Here is a 12,728-nt window from a genome sequence, read left to right on the forward strand (position 1 = left end):
TTACATTAAAAAATATGATCCATTATTCTGTTTTTGTTTTTCTATTTGATGGCAAACTGATTTAAATACCAGGTTAAATCTAGCTCAGTCTTTTCAGAGCTATGATAACCCCAAAGCAAATTGCATCCCCAGCTTGCTGACAGGAGTCTTAAGGGTCAGAACTCTAAATTCCATCACTTAGCTTGAGTGCCAAGTATTTTGGAAAGAGAAAAAAAAGAAGAACCAAGTAATCTTCATATGCATCTTAACAGATGCAAATAATTTTAATGAAACTAAAGTGTTGCCTGGGACTCTGCACCCTGGAGTCTCATTTAAGTTTTATTCTGACATGTGAAATAAAACCTAATGAAAAGTTACCATTGATTTGTGGGAAGGGAAAGGGAATTTTTTTTTTTTTATTTCCAAACTGTTGTGGAGCCAGGAATGGATAAGAATGATCAGTGCTGGATACTGTGGTGTAGTTTAGATTGTGGTTACTGAGTTTTGGTTATGACATAATATCAGCAGAGAAACATAGAAAAGAATGAATTCTAAGGCTTCTTCTGGGCTTGCTGTACCCTTCGTTACCAGAATATTTTTTTGTATTAACATGAATTTCAACATTATTTACCAACTTGCTACTAAGTTGTTAGAAAGGAAAAATCTGGGAGATTTGGATTCAAAATATGGAAGCCAAACACTCAGACCCTGCTATCTGTGAACAAGCTCTTGCTGCTTTTACAGAATCACAGAAGAGTTTGGGTCAGAAGCAATCTGAAGGATGATCTTCTTTCAATCCCCCTTGCCATGGGCAGGGACACCTTCCACTATCCCAGGCTGCTCCAAGCCCCATCCACCCTGGCCTTGGACACTTCCAGGGATCCAGGGGCACCCACAGCTTCTCTGGGTAATGTATTCCAGAGCCTCACCACCTTCACAGGGAAGAATTTATTTCTAATATCTCATTGAAACCTGCTCTCTGTCAGTTTGAAGCCATTCTCCCTTGTCCTGTCACTCCAAGCTCTTGTAAACTGTCTCTTTCCATCTTTCCTGTAGCTCCTTCCAGGCACTGCAAGGCCACACTGAGGTCACATCTTCTCTTTTTGAGACTGAACAATCCCAATTTTCCCAGCTTTCCCTCCCAGCAGAGCTGCACCATCCCTCTGATCATCCTGGTGCCTCTTTCCAGCACCTCCACATCCTCCCTGTGCTGGTCCCAGGGCTGGAGCAGCTCTGCAGGTGGGGTCTCACCTGAGGGGACAAAAAGGGAGAATGCCCTCTCTCAGTCTGCTGCCCACACTGCCCAGGGTATGACTGGCTCAGCCTAATGATTCAGTCACTAGAGGGGAAGGTGAAATCTGCATCATTTTTTGGAGATAAAATAGCTCTGGACATTAAGGCAGCTGTATCATAACTGAGACATCCCAAAGAGAGGTTAAAATGGAAATGGGTTCAACCTGCTCTGCTGTTTCCAAGCACAAAATCAGAAAGCAAGGGACTTCTGTCCTTATACCAACAGTCCCTAAAGCTCCCCTCACCTTGACAGCTCTCAAATTGTGAAAACCAATTAAAAATGGGATTAAGTTTTCAGAAATATCTTTTAAAAGCAGGAAGCTGGGATGCCCTGGAGATTCCAGTATTGAAGTGTTCCACGTGCAAGGCATTCCTGCCTCTTCTCAGTCCTTACTCTTACAGAATAAGGCCAGGGAGGTTGATCAAATACAGAGAATTTATTCTTTTGGCTCCTTGGCAAGAGAAGGCTCTGGGATCATCCACTCCACACCGCTTCCCTAAAAAGGAGAGGAGGAGCATGCATTGTAAAAAGTGCTTCCCAGGGAATGTTGAGGGAGTGATTAGGCACTAATGACCCTCCTGGGGCAGGGAAAGGTCCCATTTCCCCTGGCCCAAGCTGGTTTTTCAGCTCATTTGCCTTTCTACCAGCACTGCTTTTTCATATCCCACTTTCTGTTGAATCAGTGAGTTGGTTGTTTCAGTTCCAAGTTTTCTTAATTTTTTTTTCCCCCTGCTAACCTTGGTAAACAGTCCTTCAGTTGTCAGGTCCTGACTGATTATTTTCACCTGGCTAAAGACTCTGCTTTTTTTTTTTCCTTCTTTGGTAAAAACTTCATGGGTGTAGACATTTATTCCCTGATAGGGAACCCAAATTAACAGATAAAAAACAAGATCTTTGTGTAGCCACGTGGTTGTACTTTTTTTTTTTTTATATTAAGTGAACAGAATTTTTCTGTTTAAGTCAAGGCTACATTTTGTCTGGGAATCTGTAATTGCTCCCCCAGTTAATTAATCTGAAAAAGGCCATATGATTATTTTTGTGAGGAACCATCCGTCACTGACTTAGCACTGGAAGTGCACCATGGCCATAAAACTCCAGCTGAAATAGGAAGCCCAATGGAATAACACAGAGTCAGCTGGTTTAAGACTATTATATTTATTTATTTTGTGCTTTGGGAGCTACCAAATCAAGAACCTTTTCTCAGTTCTGGATTTTTATTTGATTCCAGATACCTCAAAGCCGATTTTTAGTGAAATCCTCTTCATTTTGAAATCAAATCATATTGATTTCAGTAGGAGTGGAGTTTCATTTTTAAATCCTTTTAATGGGATACATTATCTTTCACACTGAGTTTCCTTCAATCCAATGCTAAAACTTTTCTCCTCAAAGAAGTGATGGGTGGAGATCAGTCAGACTCATTAGCTGGGAATTCGGAATTAGGAGGGACAAGGCTGGAGAGGGGCTGGGAACGCAAACCCTGAGAGGAGCCCCTGAGGGAGCTGGGGGTGCTCAGCCTGGAGAAAAGGAGACTCAGGGGTGCCCCCATCACTCTCACAGCTCCTGAAAGGTGCCTGTGCTCAGCTGGGGCTGGGCTCTGTCTCCAGCAGCACTGACACAACCAGAGCACACAGCCTCCAGCTGCACCCAGGGAAATACAGGTTGGATAGCAGGGAAAAGTTTTCCCAGAAAGAGTGATAAAGTTCTGGAATGGCTGCCCATGGAGGTGGTGGAGTCCCCATCCCTGGGTGTGTTTGACAAAGCCTGGATGTGGCACTGGGTGCCAGGGTTGAGTTGAGCTGTTGGGGCTGGGTTGGACTGGATGATCTTGAAGGTCTCTTCCAACCTGGTCATTCTGGGAATTCTGTGATTCTGTAAATTCTGTGAATGTCTAGGCCTGTAAGGGCCTGCTGTGAATTACTCCAAACATCTTGTGCCAGTAGGGACAGAAGGCCCTTTAGACACGATACTGATGGATACTGGAAAGTATTAAAGGCAAAACAGAAGTTCCCTGATTAATTCTGATAGAATCCCAAAATGTTTTGGGTTGGAAGAGATCTTGAAGATCATCCAGTTCCAATCCCCTGCCATGGGCAGGGACACCTTCCACCATCCCAGGTTGCTTCAAGACCCACCCAACCTGGCCTTGAACTGCTTCATTTCTAATTTTACAGCATCCACTCAAAATTACAGGGGAATTTTGCTTTTTATTTTGCAATGGGATCCTGCATGTTAGAGTACAAAGATGCCAGTTTCATTCTCAAACTCCATGCTGCTAAGAAATAGGAATTGAAAAATTAAACTCAGTCAATAAAGACTTCCCTGAATATAACTAAGCATATTAGGACAGAAGTAAACAAAAGACAACTGGATGATGGCACTTTATTTGAATTTATTTGAAGTTTTGAAGTTATTTCTTTCTTCTCCTGATTTCCCTTCCCCTTACTGCAATCATGTATTGCTGTTGCCATTATATTCTTTATTTCAATTTCAAATTAGAGAAGAGAAATCAGGACATTTTAAGTAGTCACTTTTAATTTATTATTAACTTGATGTCATTTACAACATGGGTGCTTTCAGAAGGATGTGCAGGCTAAATTGAGGCTGCCAAATGCTGCCAAATTTGGATAAAGCAGCAGTTTCACACTCCAGCTCTGGAGGATGTTGGAGCATTCACCCTCCTCACTCCTAATTTACACAAAGGGCAAGTGCACCGTGGCTGAGTTTACTTGTTATAGCAGCAAACATCTTGGCACAGGTTGGCACTGGCACAAAAAGCAGAGAAATGTCACCAGAGGCCGTTTCCTACACACAGCACTGGGATTGCTCAAAAATCCCTCCTGGAGAAAAGCCTGCTGAGCCCTGAGATCATAAAGGGCTCCTGGTGCGTAAATGACACCCACCCTGATGCTGAAACAAGCAGTTAAAGACTCTGCAAACTCAGAAAGAGCACAGGGAAAATGCCTCTGAAGTTATGGGTCATCTTATCTGCTGGGCTTTGCTTTTGTGTATCCCCAAGGCAACTCTAAAAGCTGGGTCAGGATGGGCCATCCTTCATCTGGCCCTAAAAGTTGTGTCAGGCAATGAGCTCCAATTAACCTTTCAAGGATAAAACTGAAATGGACAGGTTTTACCTCAAAAGGAAAGCAGCATTTCACATAATTCTGATCTTGTGGTATCAATCTGTGTCAGGGGTGCTCAGACCCCTGGCACAGATTGTCAGAGCAGCTCTTCAAATGCATCCTCACAGCCCAAGAGAACTTTATGTTTGTCAGAGAGGATGGAAAGCAAAGCCCTTCCTCTCATTTTGCCCCATTTTTAATATAAAATGGAAAGCAGACCCCTGCTGCAGAAAAACAAAATGCAACTTTGCTTCAGCTGGAAGGGACACTTGTTTTTGGACATAGAAGTGATCACAAGAAATAGGTAAGCTATGATTTTGACTGAAACCCAGATAAAATCTCCTGGCTAATCATCACTTTCCTGATCTGAATCGTTTTTTTTTTCTCCAGTTCTCTGTTTTCACACTCAAAATTTGTGTATGATTTGCAGACTTTAATAGCACAAAGGTACAATTAGCCATGAATTTTCCCAGGAAACCCTGGTTGAGATAAGTTAATGAGCTCGTTCATTTAAAAAAGTCCTTTATTTTTTAAAATCTTTAGCAATAAACTGAAACACACAAACCACAGATAAAAATAAAGGTCATGCACTGGTGAAGAGCAGGTAAGCATAAAATATTTAAGCACTATTTAAGCATAAAGTATTTCTGAAGATAAAGAACAGAAGAAGAGAGTGGATCTGCATTTTCTGTAAGGCCCTGGCAGGGGTTTGCCTTTGGATTTTCATCACAGAACAAAGTTATCCATAATATAAATTCTCTTTGCTTGTGTCTGTCTGGATGTTGGATAGTTTTTGACAATGAGAATATTTTTATACTAATTGCCATTAAAACTCACAGCAAAGCAGAAGATGGTGTTAGGGTTCCTCTAGGGTGCCGTGGAGTCAAAAATCAGTAACAAAACTCTGGTTCAGACACCTGGCATTTAATCTTGGATTTGTGATTGGATGCAATGTGATTGGATTGGATGTAAGGCACAACTCACTGGTTTGGCATTTCATAACTGTTCATCTTTATAATGGAAAAGATGAGAGGAAATAGTAAATCAGGAACCCACTGGCCATGGAATTACATAATCCTAGAACAGCTGGGTTGGAAGGGACCTTAAAGCCCATCCAGTTCCAACCTCTGCCATGGCAGGGGCACCTTCCACCAGACCAGATTGCTCCAAGCCCTGTCCAGCCTGGCCTGAAACACTTCCAGATCTGTAGAAACATGGGAGAAAAGAAATAATCTGGATTGTTTGGCAAGCAAAAAGACAGAAATGATCTCATGGAAGAGGAAATTTGAAGCTCCCCCAGACCAAGAGTGGTGGTGTTGTGACTGATGCATGTCTGCAGTGGAATGAAGGAGCAAAGGAGGTTTCCCTGAGTTGCTGAAGTCAGCACACAATGTCCTACAAGTCCTTTCAGGAACAGAATCACAGAATGATGAGGTTGGAAGAGATCTCTAAGATCATCGAGTCCAACCTGTGCCCCAACATTTCCACTAGACTATAGCACCAAGTGCCATGTCCAGGCTGTTTTTAAACACATCCAGAGATGGTGATCCTACCACCTCCCTGGGAAGAGCATTCCAGTACTTTATAATTTTATTTATTTTTTATTTATTTTGTTTATTTTTATTTATTTCATTAATTATTATATTTATTAACGTTTGTTGATGGAGCAACAAGTTCTCATCCCAGAGATTCAGAGCACAGGGAGTCCTCAGGGGGTTGCAGCTGTCCATTAGTGCTGTTTAAACCTTACAAAAGTATTAACATGAAATTTCTTTCCCTTTTTAAAATAAAACACTTGAAATAGGTACCCAAAAGCTTGGTCTCTCCCTTGGGGACTCACAGCACGACTGAAAGCCAATCACCACAAGCACCAAGGCTCATGAGGATCAGAGGGAGGATGATGGGGGACCATGGGTCAGCAGGATGGATGTCAGAGGCATCTGGGATCCCAGTGGATGTGGGGTGGCCGCAGCTCCACAGCCCTCAGCCCTGCTTGCAGTGAGGTCCAGTGTGTGTCCCCACAGCTGGGCACACACCCCACGACCTCCCCAGAAGCTGCTTGAGACCTTCAGAGCCTCCAGTAGCCAACTTGCCACCCTCTGGCCCCTGCAGTATCTGTCCCAGGGCCACAGTCTCTGCCAGGCTGAGCTCACAGACCTCTCCCCTTGTCCCCAGCTGGGCTGAAGCTCTCTCAACAAACCAGGCACAGCCATGTGTGCAGGAGTGCAGCTCCCCAGGAACACTCACAGCCTGCTCTCTCCAGTTCCTGGACCACACCAGCCCTGTGAGCCACGGCCCCTTCTCCAGCTGCTGGCTCTGAGACCCCACACAAGCCTCTGGGGGCCCAGGAGAATACCTGGAAATGGAGTTTAATAAGGAGACAGGGCAGATTGAGCAAGAGCACAGCATGGCCAGCCCAGTTTTTTTGCATGTTCTACAGCTTTTATCCCCTTATCTCTGTGCTTTCCCACACTTGCTCCTCCCCAAGCCACATTGATTGGTCCTTCTCTAAATATCCTACAATAACTTTCACACACTCTCACAGCTCCTGTAAAACCATCAAACTGTGAGTTTTGTGTAAGCTTCAAATGCTCCTCCCTTGCATCTCTGTTCCTGTGAGGGCAGTAAACCCCACAGCTCTCAGGATCCCCTCTGGGAGCATTTCTTTGGCCAAGCCAAGCCATCTCAGTGGGGCTCAGCTGCTCACCAGCCCCAGAAAACCCTTTTGGCACCAATCACAATATTGGGGTTTCCTCCACCTAATTTTAGTTCCTCAGCTCCTTGAAGAGCCTTTATGGTGATTAGCTGTTAATCACCAATGCTAATGGCTTAGGGAAACATTCTTCCTGGTTTATTGCTCTTTCTGGCCAGCCTTTCCATGGCACCAAGCATGACTTGCACAACTGCTAATCAAAAAAAGAAAAAAAAAAAAAATTCCCAAGGTCTGGGGAGCCCTGCCTGGTGAACATCTTGTGCTCTCTTCCTTTCCACCACCCTATATCAATCAGCAGCTTCTCCTTACCCACATCTGTGAAAGTTTGAGATCCTATAAACCTCTTCCTGATAAACAGCTTCTGCTCCTTTTGTTGGTGTGTGCCTTTCCCTGCAGCTCCCTCCCTCCAATTAAGCCAAGAGTTTTATTTCTGAGTTACCTTCTCTTTCACTCTGAGCCAAAGACGTGTGATGCTGACAGCTGTGCTTGTTTTACATCCCTCACCAAGTCAGAAGACTCACCAAATCAGCTGGTGAAACCTGTTCTCCTCCCCACTCTGAGACAGAAGGGCAGGAATGAGGAGATTGGTGAAAACCAGCAGCAGCTGCTTTATCAGAGAAATATTCTAGGTCTTTCATACTGGATTTAAAGCAAAGAAATCGATTTTGAAGCCGGGTTCCACATGAAATATTTTTGCTTTTCCATAGCTAAGGGTATCTCTTCCTTCCAGACTCACCCCAGCAGCCACAGAACCACAGAAGGCAAAGCTCCACCTGCCCGAGCTGCATATCAGAGAATTTACCAGCACCCCAGTATGCAGCCTCGAGAACCCCAATAAGAACAGATTGTTCCATTTCCCCTTCACCTCACCAGTCACTTCAGGACACATTTTTTCCATCCTCTTTGATGCTTTACTGGAGCAGGGACTCTGCTCTGAAGGTGTGGCCACGGCACAGCTCAGAGGATTTACGCAGCCTCAAGACCTGGCCCTGCATTTTACCTTGGCCTTTCCAAGGTTTCATTTAACCCAAGGCCAAGAATTAAAATATTCAAACGAACCAAAAACAACAAAAAAAAACCCCAACAATTCATGCCTGGTTACATTTGTGCTTGTGACCTACGCCTGTCCGAACAGGAGTTGGACAGGACAGAGCACAATGCACTTCCTTGCTTTTATTGCTCTCATTCACTTCATGTCATGCCAAAGAAGGTTGATTTAGGAAGTTCTAGTAATTAACTGCTGATGTTTTTGACTGCTGTTCCCAAGGGACTCACAATGACTTGTAATTGTTGTTCTGTAGGAAATGCTCTCTGGAACGATTGTAGATAACATATATTCTCTCTATGGCTTTACTTTTACTTGATTATTTTTTTAAGCTAGGAAGATAATTTTTTTTTTCCCCTTTAAGCAAAAGTCACCTGTTCCCTGCATCCTGGAAATCTCATAAATCACCTTTCTCCTCACAGACCATGCTTACATTTTGCTCTCCACAAAATAAAGAAGCTTCTTATTCCAGTTACACATTAAACATAGAATATATGAAATGGAAAAAAACAAGGAGACAGTAAAAATTAATGCTGTTTTTAAACTTCAAGTTACAAAGTGCCTTTCTTTGCTCTTAGCAGCTGAGAAAATTTGAAAAGAGGAGGTACAGGGGCAATGTATATTCAGAGAGCACCAGTTGTTACAAGAATTTAAGCCCAGGCTGGTTTTTATTAGAGGAGGCTATAACAGAATCATAGAATGGTTTGGGTTTGAAGGAACCTTCAAGATTATTCAGTTCCAACACTCTGCCATGGCAGGGACACCTTCCACTATCCCAGGCTGCTCCAAGCTCTGTCCAGCCTGGCCTTGGGCTCTTCCAGGGATTCAGGAGCAGCCCCAGCTTTTCTGGGCACCCTGTGCCAGGGCCTGCCCACTCTTACAGGGAAGAATTTCTTCCTAATATCCAGCTGAAACCTGGCCTCTCTCTTTCAGGGTGAAGCCAATCTCCCTTGTCCTGTCACTCTACACCTTTGTAAATCCTCCCTCTCCATCTTTCTTGCAGGCTCCCTTCAGCTACTGGAAGGCTGCAATTAAGTCGCTTCTCCTGGCTGAATAATTCCAATTCTTTTAGCCTTTCCTCATAGCTTTCACTATAGCCTCTCACTCTTCATGACATTTCCCTATGTTTTCACTCACTGTTCTCTTAAAAATTAATTTGTGGGCGCCTTGGCGCTATTGCTTTACTAAACGTTTTTATAGATTCTACTCAAAATTAAAATAAATATAATAATTATAGTTCTAATTCCTCTTTCTGTGGCCCCTGCTACTCATGCACACAGACATGTGTGATTTTGGGGGCGTCCTGTTCAGGGCCAGGAGCTGGACTTGATCCTTGTGGGTCCCTTCCAGCTCAGGACATTCTATGATTTTATGCATTTCTCAAATGCACCTATTAAAAACCCTATTTTCTCTCTCACATGACTCAACAGTTGCATATCCAGAGCTATATTTCATAGTGAAAAAAAAATTCCAAGAGCCTAATTTTCAGATTTTCCCTTATTATGTTCCTCTGCTACTGACAGAGAACCATCCCCGGAGCAGATTCCACTGCTCGCGCTGTGTTTGCCAGGTTTTCAAACTGCAATAACAATTTGAGAAATGCTGGATTGTTTCACAGGACTGACCTGAGCAAGAGAGACTCAGGAAGGATATGGTGATAGGAATTCAGCCCTGAGAAGGATGTCAGTCATAATAAAACTGCTCTGCATTGAAGTGCTCGTAAAAGACCGGCTTTCTTCACACGCCATGGCAGAGCACTCATTACTCATTTGTCACCCTGCCTGGGAGTGACATTTACCAGCTGCAGTTTGCCATTGTCATAGTTTTCCCCTTTTGCTTCCATTGACCAAACATAAACAATTTTTGACAGCAGATCTGAGATGGCATCAACAGCGTGCTGCAGCCACTTCAAAACAGGAATATGGCCGTGTGTCACTGACAATAAAAGAGAAAGGCATGGACCATGGAGGTTTTCCTCAGCCAAGATGTCACAGCATGCAAGGGAGTGATCTTCCATCAGAAAGAGAAAAATGTGGAGCCCACTGAACACGGTGTTTGGCTGATTTCAACAGAAATGGGTCAGACTGGAAGGGAGAACAGTGAGTCCAACCTCCTGCTCCAGCAGGTCATGGCACAGGATTGTGTCAGACACTTCTGGAATATCTCCAGATCTACACTTGGAATGAGCTTGGCCCTCTGTAGGTTTTCCTCCTGACTTTAATGGTCAATAAGGCAGATGAAGCACAGGCCTAAAACTGCATCACAAATGAAAAATAATCTGACTAACACAGAAGTCAGTGATTGGTGATGTCCTGTACCTCAGAGTACAACAATTTGTCTTATCTTCCATGCTCAATGTTTAAGGTGGGTTTTTATTTCTTACTTGAGATACTAAAATTAATTTACCATTGCACCTTCCACACCCACCCTGTGATGATCCTTTCATACTGTTTGGGATTTAATACCTACCAAAACCCCACTAATGTGACCCATGACACCTTCACAGCTCATCCACAACCTATGGCTGCTGCCTGCCTGTGATCTTTAGCTTGGATTTTCAGATCTCTTGGGAAACAGCCTTGCAGAAACCCATCCATCCTCAGAGGAACTGCCCCCACAGACCTGCACAGGTGGAGACCCTGCACTGCTCCCTTTCCCCAGCCACAAGGGACATTTTTCCACTCTCCCTGCAGCAATGATTCATCTCAGGGTCTTGAGACCTTGGCTGCCATCCACACCACTCACCAAACCAAGTACAGCTCAGCAAAAGGTATGTTAGTGGAATGTAACTTTTAACCTCCTACCCTTTGTGTATTTCACAGAGAGGAGCTGAACACTTTCATTCTTTTTTTGGTTACACATTCTTCGACGGTGTCCTGTCAATTAATAAATATTTGCAGAATTCCAGTGCACGGAGTATTTTTACAAATGCCCAGAATACTTCTTAGATTAATTCAGAAGGCCTTGCCAAAAGATAAGGTGATGATAAGGAAGTCAGCAGAACACTCACACAAGGTACAGTTATCTTGGGTGTTTTATCAGGATTTAGGGCCGTGACACAGCCCCAGTGTTGTTCTACAAGGAATCTGTACTTACAAATTCTCACGTCCAGGACACCTTCCAGGTCCCACCTCTGACACAGCTCCTGTGTGCCCACGTGGGTAACCTGATTTATCAGCAACTCCTTTTCCAAAAGCTGGCAAATTCCTGCTACTCAGCCCCGTGCTTTCTTCCACAGAGGTGATTCTCTCTCACAGGTGAGAGCTGTGAGGTGGAAGCCAGAGGTGAGGATGGTGCAGGAGGCAGGAGGAGTCTCTGACCCATCATCTCATTCCCTTGTTCTGCCAAGCTCCATAGACACAACCTCCTTCTTTTCAGGTTTTATCATTCACACACAGTGGGATTCATTTGAATCAGTCCTCCTGGACCCCTCTAATAATCAGTATAACCTGTGGAGATCCAGAGAGCAGCAGGCAGGGAAGAGAAAAATGCAATTCCTTTTGCAGCACCTAAACCAGACCAGGTGAACTCCACCAGTGCCTGTTTCTCACCAGTGGCTTTCAAGATCTTCCTGGGTCACTGGTTTGGATGGAGATATCCACCCTGTAAACACCTGTGAGGAGATGCTTTGATGATGCTGATGACATTTCCAGCAATGGGGCAGACATAGCTTCTCTGGATAACCTGTGACAGGGCCTCACCATTCTCACCAGGAAGAATTTCTTCCCAATGTCCCATCCATCCCTGCCCTCTGGCAGTGGAAAGCCATTCCCTATGTCTTGTCATTCCATGTCCTTGTCCCAAGTCCCTCCCCAGCTCTCCTGGAGCCCCTTTGGGCACTGGAAGGGGCTCTGAGGTCTCCCCTTCTCTAAGCCTTCTCTTCTACAGGCTGAACAACCTCAAATCTTCCAGCTTTTCCTCAAAGAAGAAGTGTTTTATTCCTCTAACCATCCTCATGAACCGGCTCTGGACTCACTCCTGCTCAGCTGGAACTCAGTTTCAGAGCCATATTAAAGTCCCCCTGCAGATTTATCACCTCTGCAAGACTCCATCTCAGCTCAGGCTGCCCACAGCCAACTCATTGTGCTCTGTTTTTTCATGAATTCTCCTTGAAAATCGAGGCACTCAGGACCAGGGGTTGCTATAAGACATTTTACCAGCCTTGAGCAAGGATGTGGAATGCATGGGATGTGCACAGTGCCATGGAAAACACTGAAACACCACCTGAAACTCACTGTGGGGCCAAGAGGCAGAGATCAGAGAAAGTGTTTTAGTGTGAGGGTCTGGAAGAGTCTCAGTGCTATCATTCATTCCTTCAGGGAAAAAAAAAAAAAGAAATTTAAGACAAAAACCTCCCAGCAGATGAAATGAAAAATGTTAAATTATTTATCTTAGAAAAAAACCAAAATTTTCCTTGTAAAATCTGTGCTTGATTCCTTGCTGATATAGTCAGCAATAATTAGTGAGGGGTGTCACAGAATCTGGTTGTTTTCCCACTGTACCAACAACCCCTCCCCACCCTGCTTGAAATGGCAAATAAAATACCTGATTAAGCCCTTCTTCCTTTAAACAAGGCTG

Source organism: Haemorhous mexicanus, chromosome 1 (genome assembly GCF_027477595.1).
Source record: "Haemorhous mexicanus isolate bHaeMex1 chromosome 1, bHaeMex1.pri, whole genome shotgun sequence".
NCBI classification, from domain to species: domain Eukaryota; kingdom Metazoa; phylum Chordata; class Aves; order Passeriformes; family Fringillidae; genus Haemorhous; species Haemorhous mexicanus.